Genomic DNA, 21879 nt, shown 5'->3' on the forward strand with positions numbered 1-21879 from the left:
TTGAGCAGCTTGGGCGGCAAAACCCATAAATGTAGGACGTTCAAACTTAGGTTAGAATCGACGTCTAAAGTCGTTAGGTCCATGTCCATGTAGCGACGTTTGATCGTTAAACTTTTTTTTTTTCGTTTTCGTTTTCTTTACTATCATTATATTTTTTTCCCCTGACATCTTTTCCGGCGTATAAGCTGCTGGTTCCAGTAACATTCTAGCAAAGCTTAATACGGAAGAAGCTCGCTAGGGGGCAAGCGTAATGGCTAAATAGTTTCGCTATCTAAGACCTTCTGTAACTGAACTATCTGCAGGGTTTAATATAACTCAAGCAAGGAAGCTATAGCTGTAGGATCTCTTTTCCCTTTCCAACAGAAGCCGAGGCTTAACAGAAACACACCACGCGGAGTTTAAGCTCTCTTTAAGCGATTCGACAGAGAACGAATCAAAATGCGAGTATTTGATAGGAACCCGTGTAGCTAAGCCTTTGCAGCGTTTTTATCGACTATTGGTTAATCTTATATCCCCCAAGAGAATTTAGGAAATGAACGTTCCTTGAATTGATAATTTTCCTATTGGTTAATCGTGGTTGTAATATTTACGAACTTATTATTTAGGCCATATTTGCCTTGGAAAAGAAACTCGGGGAGAAGTAGTGCGCATGCGTTTATACGGGGTGTTCAAAAAAAAAAGTGGTTGAACCGGGTCATTTTGAGTCGAAAATGTTTTAAAATTCAACAACAATTGTAAAGCAACCCCTAATCAAGATCCTACTCTCAGAGTCGAGCGTGGAATTAGATAGGATTTCTCATTTACGTAAGCCTTGGCAAATATGAAGGGAAAGAAGAAAGAAAAACAAGATTGCATTATCCATTCAGGAATATATATATGTATATAAAAGGCGGGAAAACCGCCGCGCCCCGCGCTTTTCATTCCAAAGTAAAATTGTTTCGGTCTAAACAAAATTCTTGGAATATTTTCTGACTTCGGACCTAAGCCTTGGTTCATTGGAAAAATGGCGGGAAGCTAGAGTGGGGGAGATTTTCCTGGTCGAAGTTTAAGCGTTTTCCCGATGCTTCAACAGGCATTTTTCAAGAAGGAATAACTTTTAACTCCCAAGGGTGACAGTTGTCCGACTAGAAAGCGAGAGAGAGAGAGAGTGAGAGTGTGTCCCCTTTATAAATAAAAGATAGTCCCTCCTCTGAACTACTTTTCTTTTCCATGCATTTTTACGCTTGGACCCTGGGCCTTTGCTCGGGTTCTTTCGTTCCCCGCCTAGTTTGGCGCCACAGCTAGAGTTGACCTCGATAAACTCTTACATTCCATCAATTTTTAATAGGGGAGGCTTTTGGGAAAACGACGGGGAAAAATTTTCTCGGGCCAAGGCTTAGTACAAAATTCCATCGAGTACATTGCTTGTACTTAAAGTAACCAAACCCTTCCATAACTCGATCTATTACGATATTACTCTGACATTTTTAGAGCCATTATATCGTAAGTTTAAATACGATGATTTAGAACCCATGAATCTTTTAAAACCCTTACGAAAACTGCACGTGATTTCTTTGTCGATATACAAAAAAATATAATATAATAACGGTATGCACTAGGCTTGGCCTAGAAAGAAAAAAAAAATAAGATTAGGTAAATTTTCCAAAATTTAATTTCCGAAATTGCTGTTTAAAGGTAGGCCTAGACGCGCTGGGGGAAGTAAATAATCTATTCCCCTAAGTTCACCGCGTATATTTTGGTTCCAAAAAAAAAAAAAATAAAACCCCCAAATAATTTTTGGTCCTCTTTATATTATTAAGTCAATGATTAATCGAGGTAGTTTAGTGTAGAACTCAATTGGGTTAAGGTTTATCATATGAAAGAAACGAATTTAGGCCTATATCATCAAAGTAAATACCGCCTTTGGAAATTGAATTATTATACATATAACATCGTAACGAGGGACCTATTTCCTCCGGTATTTTATATTAATTTAAATGATTTCCGTGCTCGCAACTTAGTACACTTCTTACTACCCCCGTTAAAGGTATAGAAACACCTCAAAAAAACAGCTCTGCCATCATGACCTACTGTTCACTGGGCCTTGATATCACCAATTGGAGCCTGTAAGAATTTTAAGGACGCTAATTCGTTAAAAAATCGCGTAATTTTGGAAATGAATATGACGTTACAACCTTGGCAATCGACTGGAAGATTTATAGGTTTCATATTGTGTTTGATTTTAGGTTATACTATTCCTTTAACTCTTTAAAAGAAAAGTCGAACGTAAATTGTCATTATACCCTCCGTTTTCAAATTCCAAAAATGTTTTAAAAAAAAGAAAGGAAAAAAGAACAAAAAAATGTCGCTTATTTCCGGTGCAATTGAATTTTGAAAGAAACCAGCTCCGAATAATTCCCTTAATTTGACTGGGGGGGGGGGTCGTAGAAAAGATTCGAGCCCTTCCTGAGTACTCAGTCCCGAGTACAGGTTGAAAAAAGTCATCTTTATTAGTAAAAAGATGAGGGGGAGGTCCGGGATGAGATCAGGGAGGGAGAGGTCATTTTTTTTTATTTTCTCTCCCACTTTTTTGATGAAATGAGTCGAAAATCTCTTTAGTAATAAGAAAAAAAAATATCCCCCCGTTTAACAGTGTATAAATGACAAGTTAGTCCGTCCCACCGCTTCTCGGCCATTTTTTATTGATTAAGAAACTTAATTTCGAGGTTATATCTAGTTCCAACCCGCCAGTAACTTTATAGACGAATTTTTTTTTGGTATTTATCTGGTTGAACTAAGTAGGAGGGGCTTAGAGACTTTACGCGTCACGTGTCTCGCAATGCATCCGCTTCTGGACCCATTCTTATCGATTAAAAACTCATTTTTGGAGCTAAAGGTTATAGTTTCAACCCGCTAGTAACTTCATAGACGAATAAAATTGGTATTTATCTAGTTGAACTAAGAAGAAGGGGCTTAAAAACTTCACAGATCACGTGCCTCGCGATCCATCTGCTTCTGGACAAATTCTTATCGATCAAAAAACTTAATTTCGAAGTTGTAAAGCAGGTTCCAACTCATTAATTAAGTAATACAAAAATTTGTCAAGACATTTGTCCAGTTGAAATAAGTAGGAGTGGCTTATAATTTACGTCACAAAAATAAATTAGGCTTAGGGAAATAAAACACCATGAATAATTGGTATAGATATCTTTAACTGAATTAGTAAGTGAACTATGTCCGTATTTTTGGACAGCCTGAGATTGATGAGCGAGAAGGAAGGTTTGCTAGAGATAACCACCACTCCCTAAAATCCTGAGTTTTAATAAATCAGGATATAGGACAGATGAATTTTCGGGTTTTTAACAATGCTTCTTTTTAAAAGAGTTTATCTCGGCACTCTCTCTCTCTCTCTCTCTCTCTCTCTCTCTCTCTCTCTCTCTCTCTCTCTCTCTCTCTCCTTGATTTACACTTAACTCCGATAGAGTAAAAATACTTTCAATATGTTCATATATAGATTTTTATTCGGGAAAAAACTTTAAGCACAAAAAAAAAAAATAAAAATTAACTTAAAGAAAAATAATATTTCTCAGGAAAATTCCGAATAATAAATGATTCACTTTCTGCTTCGTTTAAAATAGAATTTTCTTTTCTCTCTCTCTCTTTTCCCATCTGCCCTTTGAAACATTTTAGTTTTTTATTCTTTTAGTCGCTTTCGTTCCCACCAGTAAAGAAATTCTCTTTTACCCCCCCCCCTTACTAACATTTTCCTCGAATTTCTCTTTCCTGCATTTTTTTTTCCTTTTTACCCTTTGCTTTTTCCGTTCATTATTTTGCTACCTATTGAACTGTATAATTGAGTTCTTTTTACTGAAAATATTAAACCGGACGCGAGTAAAGGTACCGGGTAAAACAATTGTAGTGTGTGAATACAGCTTTGTTATATTTTTCCTTTGAGAAACCGTAAGCCTTGGTTATGATCCTGAAGATTTTCGAGATATGAGCTAGGCCTAGGTGAAAATCTTGAAGATGTTTAGAATAAATACTAAGCCTTGGCGATCATCATGAAGATATTGGGAGTAAACGCTAGGATTTTGCGATAATCTTGAAGATATTGGGAGTAAACGCTAGGATTTTGCGATAATATTGAAGATATTGGGATTAAATGCTAAACCTTTGCAATAATATTGAAGATATTGGGATTAAATGCTAAACCTTTGCAATAATATTGAAGATATTGGGATGAAATGTAAGGATTTGGAGATAATCCTGAAGATTTTTGGAATAAACGCTAAGACTTGGTAATAATTTAGGAGAATTTTGGAATAATCGCTAAGCCTTTGCCAAAAACATTGGTGTTCGTTGCTTAAAATAAGCGGCTTCGATACTTTAACTTACGCTCTTCTGTCTGTTTTAGTGAAAGTTTGGTATTTCGTATAGGGTAATGTATCTTCCAGAACGATGGTTTTCTTCCATCGTAAGAAGAATGGAGCTAAGGCGAGTTCATGCTGGGGTTTTCGGTCGTTGACGCGTTGCAAACCGAGGCTTAGCACGATGGAAGCTAGGCCTTGGCGTAGGATTTCCCATGGCGCGTGTATTCGCTCGAGAGATGCCGGTGTGAAAAACGATCCCGATCCTCGCGTGAAAAGCTAAGAGAATCCGACTTAAACCCGTGAATAAAAGATGTATTAAAACAATGGGAAAATTCCTAAGATTCGTTATAGGCTAAACCGTATTACTCGGGTCAATAAGAACGTACGATCATCCGAAGTTCGTCTTCATAAATCATGATCAAGGGACTACTAGAGTGAAGAAAGATTATGTACACGGAAGAAAGGCGAATTGGTTAAGGATAACGCGTGATTAGTAGTATATCCCCTTGTGGCAACATTTCAATACATTCACCCGAGATCTGTGGACAAAGCCTTATATATAAAACACTTTGAAAGTGTTGCTCTAGATAAACACTGTTAGTATAAAGAGAATTATAATAAGAGGAGTAAGATCAGGGCGCTCCTATTATAATTATTCTCTAACCAGAAAAATTTCAAAAAAGTTAATGATTTGTAACTAAAATTTACCATCTTAGGTAAGAGATTCGTGGATTGATTTTTATTTAAAGTAACACAAAAATAGGTTAATTACCTACGCAATTAAATTATTAATAATAATAATAATAATAATAAAATGCTTTTTATTGAGGATATCCTTTTAAGATGGAATCTTATTTACAAAAGGGTCCTGGTTAATTTAAAATTTTAAAACTTCAAAAATTTTCAATAGATTTTCTCGTTTAAGAATAAGGTTAATTCTGTTTTAAATTGTCCAATATTGTTCAATTTTTTAACAGCCGTTGGCAAAGAGTTCCAATGTTTGATTCCATTGATTTTAACACTCTTGTTTCTAAATTTAGATTTAAAGTCCTCAACCACAAAGTCAGTTTTTTGGCTTCTAGTGTTATTAAGAGAATTTTGCGCAGGGAATCTTTCCGCAATGTATAGGGGTACCTTTTAGTTTTTAACTTTAAACATCAAAATTAATAAATTTTTAATATAGTTTTGATAGAGTTCATTAAATTGCGCAGTATTTCTTGCTAATGAGGCTGAAGATCTCTTTGGCATTTTCGTTATTAGTCTGGCACAATGGTTTTGCATTATCTGTATTCGTTTTAAGTTAGTACTACAGGCCGTATTATAAAAGATATCGCCATACTCAAAGATAGGTCTAAGAATCGCATTATAGACTAATTTCAAGGTATAAAAATTTAGGTGTGATTGGAGAGGTTTTAAGAGCCATATACGAGTTTGAACTGAAATGCGCTAAAAAAACCGGTTTTGTTTTCTATATTAAACTACTAAATTTAAGATTCGGTTGTAAAATATAGACCTTGGAAACCAAAAATAATATATTATTTATAAAAAAATGGTAATATCCGGTCTCCTTATAGGCTGACTGGAGTATTATTCTTTTTTTTTTAGGATTTTGTTATTGCAAAGGCTTAGGGTCGTAGAATAACGTAATTAAATCAGTAAAATTGGTCTTGCATATTTTGGTGACAGCTCCCTATTTCCGCGAATGTCGTTAATTCTGACAACTCGGAAAGAACAAACGTTTTTCCATCAGGTTTGTTGTATAAAAAAGAAATCCGATAGTGGAAGTACATGGCAGTATATGTACTAATTCAATTAAAGGGAACGAAAACTATATAGGACGAACGATTTTTCCATATAGTTAAATATAGAAATTATTGTAGTTGGAATACTACGAAATGTAGTAGGAATATACGAAATATAGTAGGAATACTACGAAAAGTAGGAGGAATACTACGAAAAGTAGTAGGAATACTACGAAATATAGTAGGAATACTACGAAAAGTAGGAGGAATACTGCGAAAAGTAGTAGGAATACTACGAAAAATAGTAGGAATACTACGAAAAATAGTAGGAATACTACGAAAAATAGTAGGAATACTACGAAAAATAGTAGGGATGCTACGAAAAATAGTAGGGATGCTACGAAATATAGTAGGGATGCTACGAAATATAGTAGGGATGCTACGAAATATAGTAGGGATACTACGAAATATAGTAGGGATACTACGAAATATAGTAGGAATACTACGAAATATGGTAGGAATACTACGAAATATGGTAGGAATACTACGAAATATGGTAGGAATACTACGAAATATAGTAGGAATACTACGAAAAGTAGGAGGAATACTACGAAAAGTAGGAGGAATACTACGAAATATAGTAGGAATACTACGAAAAAGAGTAGGAATACTACAAAAAGTAGGAGAAATACTACGAAATATAGTTGGAATATTTCTGAATTTAGTAGGATCATACAAAGCAGTTATATATGAATAAACTAATTTTGAATTTCGAATTTTTCTTTGTTTACTTACAGATGTATATGAACTTACGACCTCAACCCATGGACGATGGTAAGTTTTAGTGCACCTTGATTTCGTATTTGAATTTAGTATTTTAATATTTAAATTCAGAGAGTGCGTAGAAATAAATTAAGAGAAGACAAATTTTAAATTAACAATTCGTGTTAGAATTAAATCACAGACCTTAATTGCAATTAAGTTCATAGCCCTGTAATTTCTGCTTTCTCAGATCGTATAACAACGCTGAATTTAGTTAAATTAAATATATGCAAATTAATTTAATAATAATATTTAGTAAGTTTGGATTAACGACAACTTTCCCACACTACAGGCTGGATTAGCTATACTCAAACTATTGTAAGAAAAGACTGATCTTCGTAATTTTAAAGAGTAACCTTTTAACATGAATCTCTAAAATTTAATTTAGAAAATTTACCTAATTTTAATAACGTGCTCGCTGTATAATTTTGTTTCGACATAGAAATCACACATTTTCCAATCCCCTTTGGGGTTTTGAGATCCATGGTGCGGAGATCAAATAGCTAACCCACTCGGTATTCCTTTAAAGCTCGTGCTAAAACTACACGAGGGGAAAATCACTCCGTTGTTCAAAATTTTCAGCGTTATCACGTAATGAACTGCCATAACTAAAATGAACTCGATTAAATTTCAAATATTTGAAGTGGCGTTCCCCTCGCTACCAACCACATACCGTAAGGTCTCTCCCGGTAAAGTTAATATTTGTAAATTAACTTCGCAGTTTCTGGCGAGGTTAGGCGTAAAGCTTAGCTAGTATTAGGGAAGGCCTATAACAAGAGCTACGGGATAGTAATTAATTCGAGTGCGCGACAAGCTCCCCTAATTAGCAATTAATTCAAACGCATATCATAAGCACCTACCTACATATAGTAGTACCCATTTCAGTCTGGTTGCTCTTTAGTGCAGTCGGATCAGTTAGCACTATAAGTCTGGGCTGTAGTATCGTTCTCTAAGCCTTTTTACCTCTCCGAGTGACGTATGTCACGGAGAGGTTCTAATTTCGACGTGTCTGTGTGTCTGTCTGTGTGTCTGTCTGTCTGTCTGTTGTTACACCCACGTGACCGCGTTCGCAGTTTGCAAATCGGAGCAAACGTGTTCTCAATTTCCGGAAATTTCGGAAATTGTACTACACTTACAGGCTATTACTCCATTGCCTGTCTAACATCACCAGTCTCTGGTCTTTGTCCATCCCACATGGACACCAGTCTGTACACACTGGCTTCTAATCACCACCCTCTTGTGGTCTTTGTACATCCCACATTTACACCAGTCTGTACACACTGGCTTCTAATCACCACCATCTTCTGGTCTTTGTCCATCCCACATGAACACCAGTCTGTACACCTGGCTTCTAATGAGATCCCCACCATCTTCTAGTCTTTGTCCATCCCACATGGACACCAGTCTGTAAACACTGGTTTCTACACACCACCATCTACTGGTCATTGTTTTTGTCCATCCCACATGGACACCAGTCTGCACACCTGGCTTCTACTCCATCATCATCGTTAAGGTTAAGACATACGCGGCGATCGGCCAGGGTTACGAGAAACGTCCGGCCTCCCTAAGGTGGGGCTTCCACCAAAGGTTCACGCAATTGCGCTGTTCTTATCCATAGCTGCGATTCGAAACCCTTATATACTACCTATTTTAGTAAGGCGAAGCAACCGGAGTATGCTTCATTTCAAACGCCAATATTAGTCAAGTCTCTCAAGAATGTTTAATTGTTCTTTTTTAAAACGATGTAACGTTCAATAAGGCGAATAACTAACGAAAAAAATATTAAATATTAATTATATTTATTTTTATATTTAAGATCATCTCTTTTCTCAATTCAAAATTAATACGGAAAGAGTTATGGAGCAGTCTATTTTTTTGTCTGTGTGTGTCTGTCCGTTGTCACACTAGTGCGCCGAGTTAGCAGTTCGCTTTGTTTTGATGTGTTAAGAAATCCTACAGAACCTTAATATTCACTTTTTCCATAATATAAAGTGAATATGTGGACATCCTTTTCGTAATTACGATGCATTTAGTACTTTTGTAGCTTTAAAGCTCTGTTTCATTTTTATATTCCAAGGATATTTTTTAATATTATTATTTGAAATGGCTGTTTATATATTACTTAAGCTATACTACATCTGTATATAGAATAATCCTTGTTTTAGTTATTTCAAGAAGAAAGCTAAGGCCTGGATTCTGTCGGGTAAATCAAGCTTGATCTGCAATAGGCTTAGTAAACCAAAGAGTAAATAATTGAGACCTGAGGTGGAGTAAACTTTGGGTTTTGATTATCGTGTCTGTAATGAAGGGACATTAACGGTTCAGAGTGAGCCGAAAGTTAAATACACGTTTAAATAATCAGATATAGATTTTATAATAGAAGAAAGCATCATGGTAGCATTAGATCAGTGAAAGGGCTAATCGTTATGGGGTTAGTGGTATGCATCGGAGAATAAAATTTAACATAGAACTTATATATTCTTTGTAAATAATGATTTGAAACCTAGGATTAGCGGATGATTATATATTTTACAATGTAGAGAGAACTATTCAATGACTTAAGCCTCGTTAGACAAAACAAAGGGAAAAAATGTTGCTCTAGTATTTCGATATTGTGTCGTATACTAGTCTTTTCCCCGACTCGGAGAGGTAATATTTTGGTTTTCCCAACTTGTTTAACTATTTAGTCTTAACAGTTGCAATAAGTCTCAAATACTCAGGCTGTTTGATTGATCTTGGTTTTTATTCCTTGCCCGTCAGCCCGTCGGGACGTTTTTTATTACTTTTCACGGGGACATTATCTTCCATAAAGAAGGGTTTTTAAATTTGTGGCCGCCATTTAAAAAGATGGCAACAAATCGAACCCAAAAGACCATTCAGCCCGTCTGTAGGTTAAAGGAAACCAGTGTACTAAATATTTGCGAAATCGGTTGAAACGCGCGGACTTTTGTTGCATAGAGAAGATTTTTAACATTTATAGGCGCCATTTATTAAGATGACGGCGGATTGGAAAAATCTTTCTTAGTACGCGCCTACCTGCAAATTTTCAGCCTTCTAGGGCAAGCGGTTTGGGCTGGGCGTTGATTATCAGTCAGTCAGTCAGAACTTTGATTTATATATAGGTTTACCAACTCTTATCCTTATTTCCACTCCATGCTTAAACATCCTCAATCCTTAGGGCAAAATACCATAGAATAATTTAGACTCAAATTCATCCATTGTACTTTGACTCTAGTATATACCTTTTTTGTATCAACCCAGGTGTACTTGGAAATTGCATCTTCTTTTTTATTTCTTAGAAGCGAGGATCAATCGCATTGAAAACTTTAGTTTGTTTTAATTTAATTTGGTAAAGGGCAATATCACTTAAGTAGGTCGAAGAGTTCAATCCCGAGCTTTTCTTTAGTCTTGGAAACTTTTGGGAGTTTGTATGGAAGGCGGGGAAAAAGGATGTCACGCGCTTCACGCATTAAATATTGATCCCGGGGGTTCGAACCCCGAAAAGAACAGTTTCTCGCACGCACCGACACTAGATACGAGGAGGGAAAATTGCTAGTCCTACACCCAATCGCTTTTAAATTCTTTCTAGAAGTCAAAGCCCATGCATGCGCCAAACCAAAATTGGTGGTATAGAATATTTCACCTGCTTGCACTAGAACCATACACGGGCCTGAGCCCTGACATATCCCTCACCTTCCCGACACTTCACATCTTCAATATCTTGACTATCCGTAGATGGCATGGCTAAGAGACTTAAATGGTTTTGGACTTTGAACAGTCTTAACTCTAGTTTGATAAGAGTTACATGGAAATAATTTACATATTTCATAGAACTATATGTTCCTTTTCCAAGGATACTAAATAATTGTGGTTTCAACAATCAGGGCCCGAGTAATTAAACATTAAACAAATTAGCAAAAGATAACTTTTTCTTCATCAAATTCTCTTACTTTGTTATGTCAGAACTCTCTTTTTATGAGAGAAAATTAACCCCTTTGAATATGTGATAGCCCTATTTCTTCCCTTTTTAACAATACTTAATACTTGGGGCTACGACAATCAAGGCTGGAGTGATTACGCAAATGCATGGCACAAACAAAAAAAAACCTCAAAAGTTGAACCATGTCATCTAAGAGACACTTTACACCGCAGCCTCTATATATAAATTTGGCTCGAGCTCTTTCCCGCAATTTCCGTATTTCCCGCGCGTTTTCCTTCCCGCCATTCTCACGCTCTCTAGAAGGAGATAATTTGGATCTTTTCTTAGACTTAATAGCTTTCCCGCCTTTTCTCAGCATCAAGCCCGCGCGCGCTTTCTTCCCGCCTTTATTTTAAAATCCCGGTTTCAATAAAGAGCGCAAACTAAAGCTATTATGGGACGTTAAAATTATCTTTTAATTTCATCAATTGAGCTTAGAACGGTAAATCCCCCACGTGGTATCATGCACGGAAATTCAATAAATTTCGTGAAGCAAAATTGAGAATTCTATTACGGCAAGTTTGTTCGATTTTTTCTTCTTCTAATATTTATTTCATCACCTTCCACCATCTTGGAAAATGAAGGCTAGAAACTAAGAAAAGTAACCAAACATTTTGACGTATAGATTTTAAGCTTTACCCAAGGCTTAGGGCGCAATGCTGGTATACCTTTCTCTAATATCCCAAAGTTCCATTACAGTTATAATGACTGGTTATAATACTCTTGAACCGAGTATTTTTGTTTTTAATTCCCAGTTGGTTTTAGGAATAATGGCGTGCAGTCAAAAGGTAAAAGTTGAGGACGTAGACCTTAAGGCAAACTGTAAGGTTTTTTAAATATTTAATAAGGCAATAATAATTAATTTAATAGCCTTTAGAATTCTCTGTTTAATTTTTCATAAATGGTATTGCAGGTTTTTCATAAATTTTTAATAATGATCGCCTTTAAGTTATTAAAAATTATATTACGCAATGTTTGCCTTAGACTACCTGCCATTATTATACGAGTTAATAATCGCTGTTGTTCAAGCCACTTAAACACTATAATATAGTTAAAAACATTGCAAATACTTTAACTAAGCGTTAGCTCTTAAAAATAATCTAAAAAATTGAGTTCTGAAGTGGTTATTTACCGGTAACCGTGATCCAAGCTACTTAAATGCTAGAATTTTCATCGCAGCTTTAACTCCGAAATATGCCCACGTTTGAAATATTTTAGCTAAGGCTTAGTTACGCGTAAAAGTAAAAACTGTAGCGATCCGTATTTACCAACCAAAGAGCGGTATTCAGAACCGCGACTCTTTCAACTTCTTTAAAAAAACCGAACGCATTGAAGTGGAAAATTTGTATAAGTCGAAAGCTATACGTCAACATACTTAGTAACACAGAGAAAACTACGGCAATATACAGGGTGTTTCTGATAAGTCTGCATCCATAAATTAAGGGGGATCTTCTTTGGGAAATCAATTTTGAGTCAAAAATGTAATAACTTCTATCGCCTTTTTGATTGCCCCAAGGGACACTGTTTTGAAGATTGAACCGAGTATTTTACGGATGACCCCTTAAATTTAATTACGAAACTGAACAGACAATGATTGGTAATTTAATTAAGGGGTCATCCCTAAAACGCACCATCAAATCATAACTCGAACTTGGGGCAATCAAAATGGATGGAGATAGAAGTTACATTTACGACTCAAAATCGTGTACTCAAAGAAGCATCCCCCTTAATTTAGGTATGCAGACTTATCAGAATCACCCTGTATAGCAAAGTTACTTCGAAACCAATTTGCAAAAAGGGGAACTTCAAGAATTCAGGAATAAATAAAAAGAAAATGTATCGATCACAGGGTCAGGTCAAGGTCAAAGTAAAATTTTTGGATTTAAACTTTTTTTATTTATATAAATATAAATATTTGTGATTTGTGTTGTTGAAGAATGTATCTCAAAAACCCCTTTGAATTTACTAAGAGGGGCTAATCACTCACAGAATTCTAAATTGTGATTATGTAATGCGCGCAATAGGCTGTTAAAAGTCAAAGGTTACGTTTAGTGACTGACCCCTCGGCACTCTTTGATCTCAACGTTAAGTACTAGAATCTCGTTATGAATTTAGGTTTTCCGCCTACGTATTTAAAACTTAAACTTCCTGAGGTATGCACTCGGGTTTGTTACTTTGTTTGTTTGTTTTCTTTTTATGCATAAAAATTCATTAATTTCCTAATTTGATTCGACTAAACAAGATATTTGATAGAGAAGGGATTTGGTTAAATTTCTGAAAATTGAGACTACGAACTTATGTTACGAATGTCTATTCTACCTTTGTTTTCCGATACGAGCGGGCAGGCCCCATTAAAATACACGGGCAAAGACAGGTAACTTAACTAGTACTAAATGTATGCAATACTATTTATCTTTAACTTTGTTAACAGAGTAAACAAACTAAATCTATGTTTGACTAATATAATAAGGCGCTTCGTAGATACGTAATTTTTCTTTGTAAATATATAAACTAGGCTAACTAGATTCCACTTTTCGCTATTTACTGTCTTACACAAAGTTAACAAAAAAGAAATGTCAATCAGGTCAACCACAATTATTTATATCTCTGAGTCGAGTACCTTTATTGTTGGTATTAACTTTCATCAGCAATACATATATCTAATAAGAATAATGCATTGCGTGTATGTACATTTCATTTTCTCAACGTATCGAGAACTGCGGATTTTGTGAGAAGAGTTAGCTAGACTAATCATTATCTATGATGAATTTTACCTCGCCTTGTTACCGACGAATGAAGTCACAGTTAGATAAACGCCATCAGAATTATTATGAGGCGTGATGTCACGTATATTCTCAAGCCCGGCCCACAAAAACCGCATAGAAATTAACAAAGGATATATTGGGGCGCAATGATTCCTTGTAACTGTATGCATTCCTACGCTCGTATTTATATTTAGGACAAGAGTGAAACTATTCGGTTGCGTAGGTCAAAGCCCTCCGGTTTTTAACGATTTTTGTCATAAAGTATCACTTGATTTCGTGTAGTCCAACCCTTTTCCGGTTATGGGTTTATGATGGGGCCATTAATTGTCACTTTGTTTTATAACAGGTGGTCTCCTTGGTACGTAATCTATTAAAAATGTAATACTTCGATCTTTATGAATGTCAACGATGCGTTTGACCACCCCGGCAACTGACATTACGTTATATTTCATTCCATTAAATTTATTGACCGCGACATACGTGAGTGCGGAAGTATTTTTAATTTAGCTCAAACGTTTTAATTAAACTAAAACGATAGCACTCTTAAGTTAATTTAAATTTAGTAAGGTATAATTAAAATTAATTATAAATTTATCTTACCTTCGAATCACAAAATTTAAGAATCTACTAGTACCTAATCGTGATTAGTTTTAATTGTCAATAAGTAATCAGGGAATATGATAACTGTGTTCCCGAACAAGTGACACTCTTAGCGAAACGTTATTTAATTTAAATTTAGTAAGGTATAATTAAATTTCAATATAAAATGTATCTTACCTTAGAATCACAAAATTTAAGAATCTACCAGGACTTAATCGTGATTAGTTTTAAATGTCAATAAGCAATCAAGGGAATATTATAATTGTTTTTCCCGAACAAATGACACTCTTAGCGAAACGTAACTGTACTTTGGTTAAAAACACGAGGATATAGCTCGGAAAATTTCCACGAAACAACCGAACACACGAACTCTTGCTCCGGACTCTTACGTCTTAGTTCAGGATCGCTCCTAACGTTTTAGAAGATCAGCTCGAGTATAGTTCCAGCACAATCCGCTAGGTACCGCTATAGCGTAGAGAAACTGCCCCATTTTTGTATGGGTTAATCGATAAAAATAGACAGATTCATATAAAACCGACATAAGTAACTATAACTCGACTTAGAAAAGGAAAGATCTGAACTTACGTAAGATTTACTTTATTTATGAATTTGGATACCAGCCGGTGCAAGTGTTGTTTTACTCTAGAGCTACTCTGGAGCTACTCCGAGAGCCCCCCGGAATCGGGACTGACACCTATACACCATTTTTTGTAATCTCTAGATTTTTTTTTGTTTCTTTCTTAAAGGAAGTCTTATAAAGGAGGTTAAAACCCATTTTAACCCTAGGAGCTAGGGGCCAACGTTTAGGGTCAGTGTAGGCGTGAGATTAGTGAAGAGACCCAATTAGAAACCTTTAAGGGAACTGTTTCTTCAGTCACCTACCTTCTCCGTACATATAATTTTTTTACCTTAAGATTTTCATGACTAGCTATAATCGTGTAGCCTTTCAGCGTCTTGTAAGGGATCTAAATGTGTATTTTTTGACTTGGTATAATTTTATATGAGAAACCTATAACGAAGACGCTTCTTCTCAATCTTAAACTTCTACTCCTCTTCCTATATTCTCTCTACACTATAGTGTTTGAGTAGCTTAGATGGGAGAGAAATTTAAATAGAAATTTGCCATTTTCGTTGAAATAACGTCATGATATTTTTTCTTCAAACAGTTTTAAAGTTAATACAAAGGTAATTTTATAATATAGTCTCTAAGCGACTTGTAAGGGAGATAAATTAAATGGGATTATTGCCATTTTAGTTTGGTTTAATATATAGTATCTTTAAATTTTTGCTTTGAACGGAAAACTTTTGCAGAATTATCTTTCAATTTTAAGCTTCTACTCCTCTTTGCTATATTCTCTCTGGCCAAAGCTTACGCTTCAGCTCCAATAATTTAATTTAGTTTAATTTAATTAATATTTTTTAATTTCGACACATATTGATTATGTTCTCTTTAATTAATTATATATATATAAAAAAATTATAAGCCTAAATGTCAAGAAGCTCGGTGAAAAATGTTTCGATCGACCTGGCGACAAATATTAAAATTGTCAGCAACATTTTCGTCTGGTTCTGTGACGATTGTACCGTAACTAATTAGGTTCTCGAGTGGCGACGCCGTAGTTGGGTGATCCCAATCTATTTTATCCTCCTACAGACCTAGACGACGTAATGGCAAAACTATTTTTTTGTTTTTTTGTGCAAAGTCTAAAAATTGACATTTTGCTAGCGAATTAACTGGAGCGTTTCTAATTCACTTACTTACGGTTACATTATGTATTAGGTTTTGTATCAGAAATGAATGGAATTTCATTATTTACGAATAATTTTCTCAGGGGAAGCTAACATTTAGGATGAATCAAGTCCATGTATTTTCCCATAGCCCCTGTAGAAATGTTTACCACGCAACACATTAATGTTCGAGGTGAAGCTACCCACTAGGCGAAGAATAGGAAAAAGCAAGTTGTTTTGTTTCAAATTAATTTATTATAAATAATTTTACTACTATTTTAAAAAACATTAATTTTATCTCATATTTTTAACTAACGTTATTTCTATAGCATATAATTAACTAACATTAATTTTATCCCTCATTTATAACTAACATCAATTTTATCCCACATTTTTAACGAACATGATTTGTATCCTTTATTTTTAACTAACATTTTTATCCCATATTTTTAATTATCATATATGTTATCCCATATTTTCAATTATCATCATCCCGATAAATAATATTTTTAATCCATATATATAGCGTTAAAAGTTAATTATTACCACATGTAAAAATAGAGGGATTTATTTAATGTTAGAATTTGGAATTAGTTAGGCTTAGTTGAATAAGAAATTCGCGGTAATTTAAGCCGTGTTAAGAATCGAAAATCCACGATGAAATTGGACCGAATTTTTCCTCTATTTTAAATCCTTTCTGGCGAAACTTTAATCCCTTTTTCCTGGAATAAAAATTGTTTCTCTAAAACCCTTAAAGGGAAATTGAAACACACGAATAAGGAAAGGTCATAATCGACTGCTTATTCGACGCTCAGTAAAACTGAATTTACCAAAAGAAAGTTTACCTTACTTATCACGGAAAATGGCGCCCAGAAATGTAACCGAGAAATCTTCCTGTTATGTCTTAATATTTCAAGCCTTATCAATGCAACGGGTTTTTCTTATCGAAGTTTTATCTATGATATTTCATTATCACTTTAAAACTTGTAATGCTAAGAAACCACCTTTCAACAACAAGAGGAGAAAAAAAACGATCTTCTTCTAATTCTTTTGTCTTTGCGTCCACCTTTGATGCGTACTTATTGTAAACCCGGTTTTTTAGCCATGTATCTTGTATTTATTATAGAGCTGTTAGTTTAGCACTAGGCACGTTGTAGTAGTAGTAAAGCAATTTGGGATTGGACTGTGATTATCAGTTGAAGCATAAGTTTATAAGATACGTTCCATAAGTATGCCACTACCTATACTTCGTAATGCTCGAGCTAGTTCGAGATCGACAAACAAGAATTGAAGTCCTCCATACGCTCGGTGGTTAATTTTGCCATCCATCTAGTCCTATTTAGTCTATACTAAGCCTTTGACAGCGCCACACCAGGCGTCGCTTTACCTCGAATCTATGACCTACGTCACTTCATGACAAGCTTCAGTTTGTAACCAGTGACAAACTTATGGAACATATCTTATGAACTTATGGTTGAAGTCATGCAGTTAGGACTCTTACTTAAATACACACTTATGTTTAATCGAATAATTCAATTTATGGAATTTTCAAACTATAATGAAACTCGAATGCACATTCGACGTGAAACGAACCTGTCCTTAATTCGTGGTTGTCGCTTTTATTTCTCGACGTTGGACACTAATCCTTCTTAATTTCGCGGCGTCAGCTTTAAGATCGAGTTCGTTCATTAATCTCCTCGGCCCTAAGCCGATTTACATCGAAATTCCAGCCCCCCCCCCACCCCCATCTTCCAACAGTCCTTTTTTTCGAACCCTTACGTCTCTTAATAGCAATTCTTTCTTCATTTTCTTATCTTTGCACAAACCCTTTTACTGTCTTAGAAAGGGTACATTTCTCTGTAGAAACTATATTCTTTACGTTGATAAATTTTGCTCCTTGTAAGGTTGAAGGAGGTTCAAAAAGAGAACAAGAGGTTTATTTCTATTGCTAAGTTAAAATGGAAATTTGCATATTGGTAAAATAAATTGTTCTAGTATAGGCGTATACCATCGGTTTTTTTATCACCCTGTGAATTAATTAGAACGCTAGGAAGGAAGTATTTTAAACCGCAGCCAGCGCGTGAATTTATTAGCGTTCATCATGAATATACATGGTGTTCCTAAAAGGTTAGTTAGGACCCAAGTTCTTTGGGGGGTTTCTAGTGGTTTGATATTTTGTTTAGGGTGGTACTTGGGTCAAAATTTCGTACAAGTTACATGCATTTTCGGTTCAAAATTGATTTCCCATAAAACCTACTGTAATCTTAGGAAAAATTAGTATATTCATGTTAAATATGAAAAAACTCATAAGATACTATCGCCCTTGTTTCGTATTATCAGCTAAGGAAGTCGTTTTTCAACAGTAGATGTTGTTTTAATGATTTTAGTTAAGCCTAATTATTTAACTCGATGAAATATTTTCCTGCATGTCGTTACCTGTCTTAAATTTTTGTCTATTTCCATAGAAACGGTAGCTTTTAGGTCTAGATATGTGTTAAGCCTAATTATCCACTTAAGCCTTGGCTATATTAGTTAAGAAATCTATATTTTACCTGTCTTAAATTTCTGTCTGTCTATTGCCATAGAAACAACGAAGAGGTCGATTTTAGGCCTAGATATGTCTTAAGCCTAATCACTCGCCTTGGCCATTTTAGTTTGAAAGTCAAATAAGAGTAGTTTCGTTAACTTATTTGGTGATTATTCACAGCTGTGATACGCTCGTTTGATATTTGGAAGCTAAATTCATTAAATAACAAAATATTTTATCTAAATATGGTTTGAAACGCTAAGCCTAACCAAAAATTTCCAGTATTTACATAATTATACGAAAAAAATCATTTCTACATTAAACCAGAGTGATATTTCATAAATATTCACGGAACTCTATATATACGTGAATGACCTTTAAATTCTGTATGGATGACCCCTACAAAATTCCCGGGCAGAATGCGTAAAATTTTCCAACGTTTTCATAAATATTTTAGTTGACTTTCAAGAATTTCAGGAAATTCTATAAACCAAAGTGCGTGTTGGGAAAATTGCGCCTTGAAACTTAGACCTTTTCTACGGTAACCTCAAGATATTTCTCTCGTAACTTTGATATAACATATTTTATTTTAACGCGTTAGTTGCGCTGGAATTGAGTGAAACAAGTCTAGATAAAACTTTACCATTAATAATTTTAAATGGAAATATAGTAAGACATTTTCCTTAGGAGTAAACTTACTCTATTATAATTGAAAGATTAATAAATAAATAATCATTGAAAGCTACAACAAATCAAAATATTTATTAGTTACATAACCTTTTCAGTATGTTTTTAAGGGTCAATTCTTGACTAGAAAGGTTTAATTTGTTTCGGTTCATACTAGGCTATATTTACTAAAAATAATTCTAACACTTTGTAGCTCGTCTATAAGGTGCACCTTGTTTAAGTGGCCGTGGAAATAGGCATGTTTGATTTCCCATGTTTTTTTGTCATTCAAGTCGGCCGTCTAATTCTGCATCTTTGATTTTGAAAATAGCTTTACCCGGGCATACCCAATTCGATCATGCGCATACAAACGCAAGCTGCAAATGTAGCGCCAGCAGCTAGCGTCTCTGAGCACGTGATCGAATGGGCTATGACTAGGGTATGAATTGAACTTGGCTCGTTGCCGGGAGTGTGGCGCACTCCTGTAAGCCAAGCTTCTGGGCGGCAAAGTTTGAGGGAATACGACACATGTCGGCGATCCTACCCTATAGGTGCCGACTGTCCCGTGTCCGCCGGAGGTGACTTACCCCAATTCCACCTTCCGTCACCTCCCAAGTAAACCTCATTTCCTTCCCTGCTTATACACATACGACCTAACGGCCCCCGTCAGTGCTGGGCCGCGTAGGGTCTCCCGCTCAGTTCTTCCTGGTGCTCAAGGCCTAATAGTGAAATCGGAGTCCCGCACGTGCGCTAAAGGCAAAATTAGGCTTAACTTTTTCAAACTTTAAATGTTTTTCGGGTGAATAATGAAGTATATTGTATTTTGTTAAATTACCGTTTTTATTATGTTCGTGACTATATTTTAAGACTTTAATTCGAGTTGATTAATATGTGAAATAGATTCTAATCGTGGTTACTGCAAAGAAGGAGCTAAGCTTATTGAAAGGAATAACAAGACTCAACAAAGGATAGCACCATAAAGGAATGTCACGGTTAGTCCGAGAATTTTAATTAATAGATTAATTCAAGTTTATCAATTTAAATATAGTCATTATGGTTAGTGCATGACAGGTAGAAGATAAGTTCGTCTTGGTTGTTAGTGTAATTTTAAGTAGATGAAGTCCATGGATCAGGGAGCTGGGCTCAACTTTCACCTTTGACCTCTTGATTCAAAGATAGAGAATTTGAATTTTTGTCTGAGGGGTTTCATGACATTTTGCGTAGGGTTAAATATTCCAAATGTGTGGGGTCAGATTCGCAAGATGGAAAACTTTGACAAAGTCTAGGGTGGTCTAGAAACACCAACCCCACCTTTTAGTTAATTGAAATTCAACACACATAATTAAATAATCACATACAAGTTGAATGTATTCTAATGTTAACGGTTTATTTAACTCATTGGATCTCCAATACATAAAGTTTAAATCAAACTTAACCAAAAATCAAATCAGGCCCAGATGGAGCTAGTTCTAGTTCCAGTTAGGGTCGATATTCAGTTGAAATGTTTTACCCAATTGAGGGCGGTAATGATTCTAGCAGACTCTTGTACGTAAGTTAGTTTGCACATCAAACCGTGTTATTTCTTTGCCCATACAAAGATATAAAATACCGGGATACACGTGCAAGAGATTGAGATTAAGATAAGGATTTCTAAATTAAGGTCATCCTAAATTAAATTTCAGAAGTCTGTGTTCAAAACTAGGAGCGAGGGAGGGAGGGAACATAAAAAATGGGGATCTGTAGTTTTCTGGTATATCAAGGTCACTGGAAATTTATTTCAAAGCTCACCATGGTCAGTTCGCGAGAAATTACTTAATTGCTGGTCGTTTTAAGAACCACAAAGTTCATTAAGCAATATATTTCAGTTTCAAAAACGTTGTAAGTCCAATATTAGATACGATCTTTTCCTCAAACCTGGGTCCCATTCCTTTAATAGTCTTTTTAAACCCTTGGATTTGGGACATTGCAACCTCGAGGGGCTACTCACTCTCGAAATCAGCGAAAATAAAATAGAAATAGAAATTTTTATGAAAGGCCATAATTAAAGACCCTCTTCAAAAGTACCGGGGGGGGGGTGGCGGTCCAATAAGGTCAGGTACTTAATTACCTGTCTTGTTAAGACATAACCACTCCGGTATGTGGACAACAAAGATGGCGGATAAGGGCTTTGGTAAACTGGTAACGTTGAAGCCCTGTGTTGTCTCAAACCGGATGTTCCGTTGTAACCATTTATAAAGCAGACGATAGGGACATCAGCTGATGGCTTTTTTTGGTGGTCTCCCTAGTGATTTGACCCTCGGTTCAACCCGAAACTATCGATTACAAAGTTACACAAAAAAGGGTCACGAAACTCGAATTTAGTTGAGGGAAGAGGGGGGAAGGAAGGTGTAGTTTTCGCTTTTTCTGAGACTGTTAGGGTTTTTTATTCAACGAAACAATTACCGTTGGGAATAAAAAGGGCGCCAATAATTTGTCGGAAAAAAAATAAAGCAAGATTGGGAAGTAAAAAAAAAAAAAAGAAAAAGAAACCCATATAAGAACCTCCGTTTTTTTTTCAACGTTTATAAGCTCGGCTTAATTTGATGTATAAAATTGCACTCAGCTTAATTCTTCTACTGCTTTTTAATATGGTTAATACATCCTTGGGTTTTTATTTAGTTTTTCTTACTTTCTTTTATAAAGAAGACTGTTGGCTGGTTAA

General features: G+C 35.4%; 1 protein-coding gene across 2 annotated transcripts in view; it reads right to left on the minus strand.

Moving 5' to 3' along the window:
• LOC149704930 (uncharacterized) overlaps positions 1-14625 on the minus strand; it is a 35731-nt gene extending 21106 nt beyond the window's left edge. The window contains exon 1 of one of the 2 annotated variants that reach the window (XM_089865062.1): positions 14435-14625. The gene's annotated coding sequence lies outside the window, so the exon portion shown is untranslated. Of the gene's footprint in view, positions 1-9949; positions 9997-14434 lie in introns of those variants that run through there. The other variant, XM_089865064.1, reaches the window with a different exon arrangement.
• Positions 14626-21879: the final 7254 nt, after the last annotated feature.

Source organism: Phalangium opilio, unplaced genomic scaffold (genome assembly GCF_054372755.1).
Source record: "Phalangium opilio isolate 3A_F unplaced genomic scaffold, DU_Popi_V2 ptg000014l_1, whole genome shotgun sequence".
In the NCBI taxonomy this organism is placed as follows: domain Eukaryota; kingdom Metazoa; phylum Arthropoda; class Arachnida; order Opiliones; family Phalangiidae; genus Phalangium; species Phalangium opilio.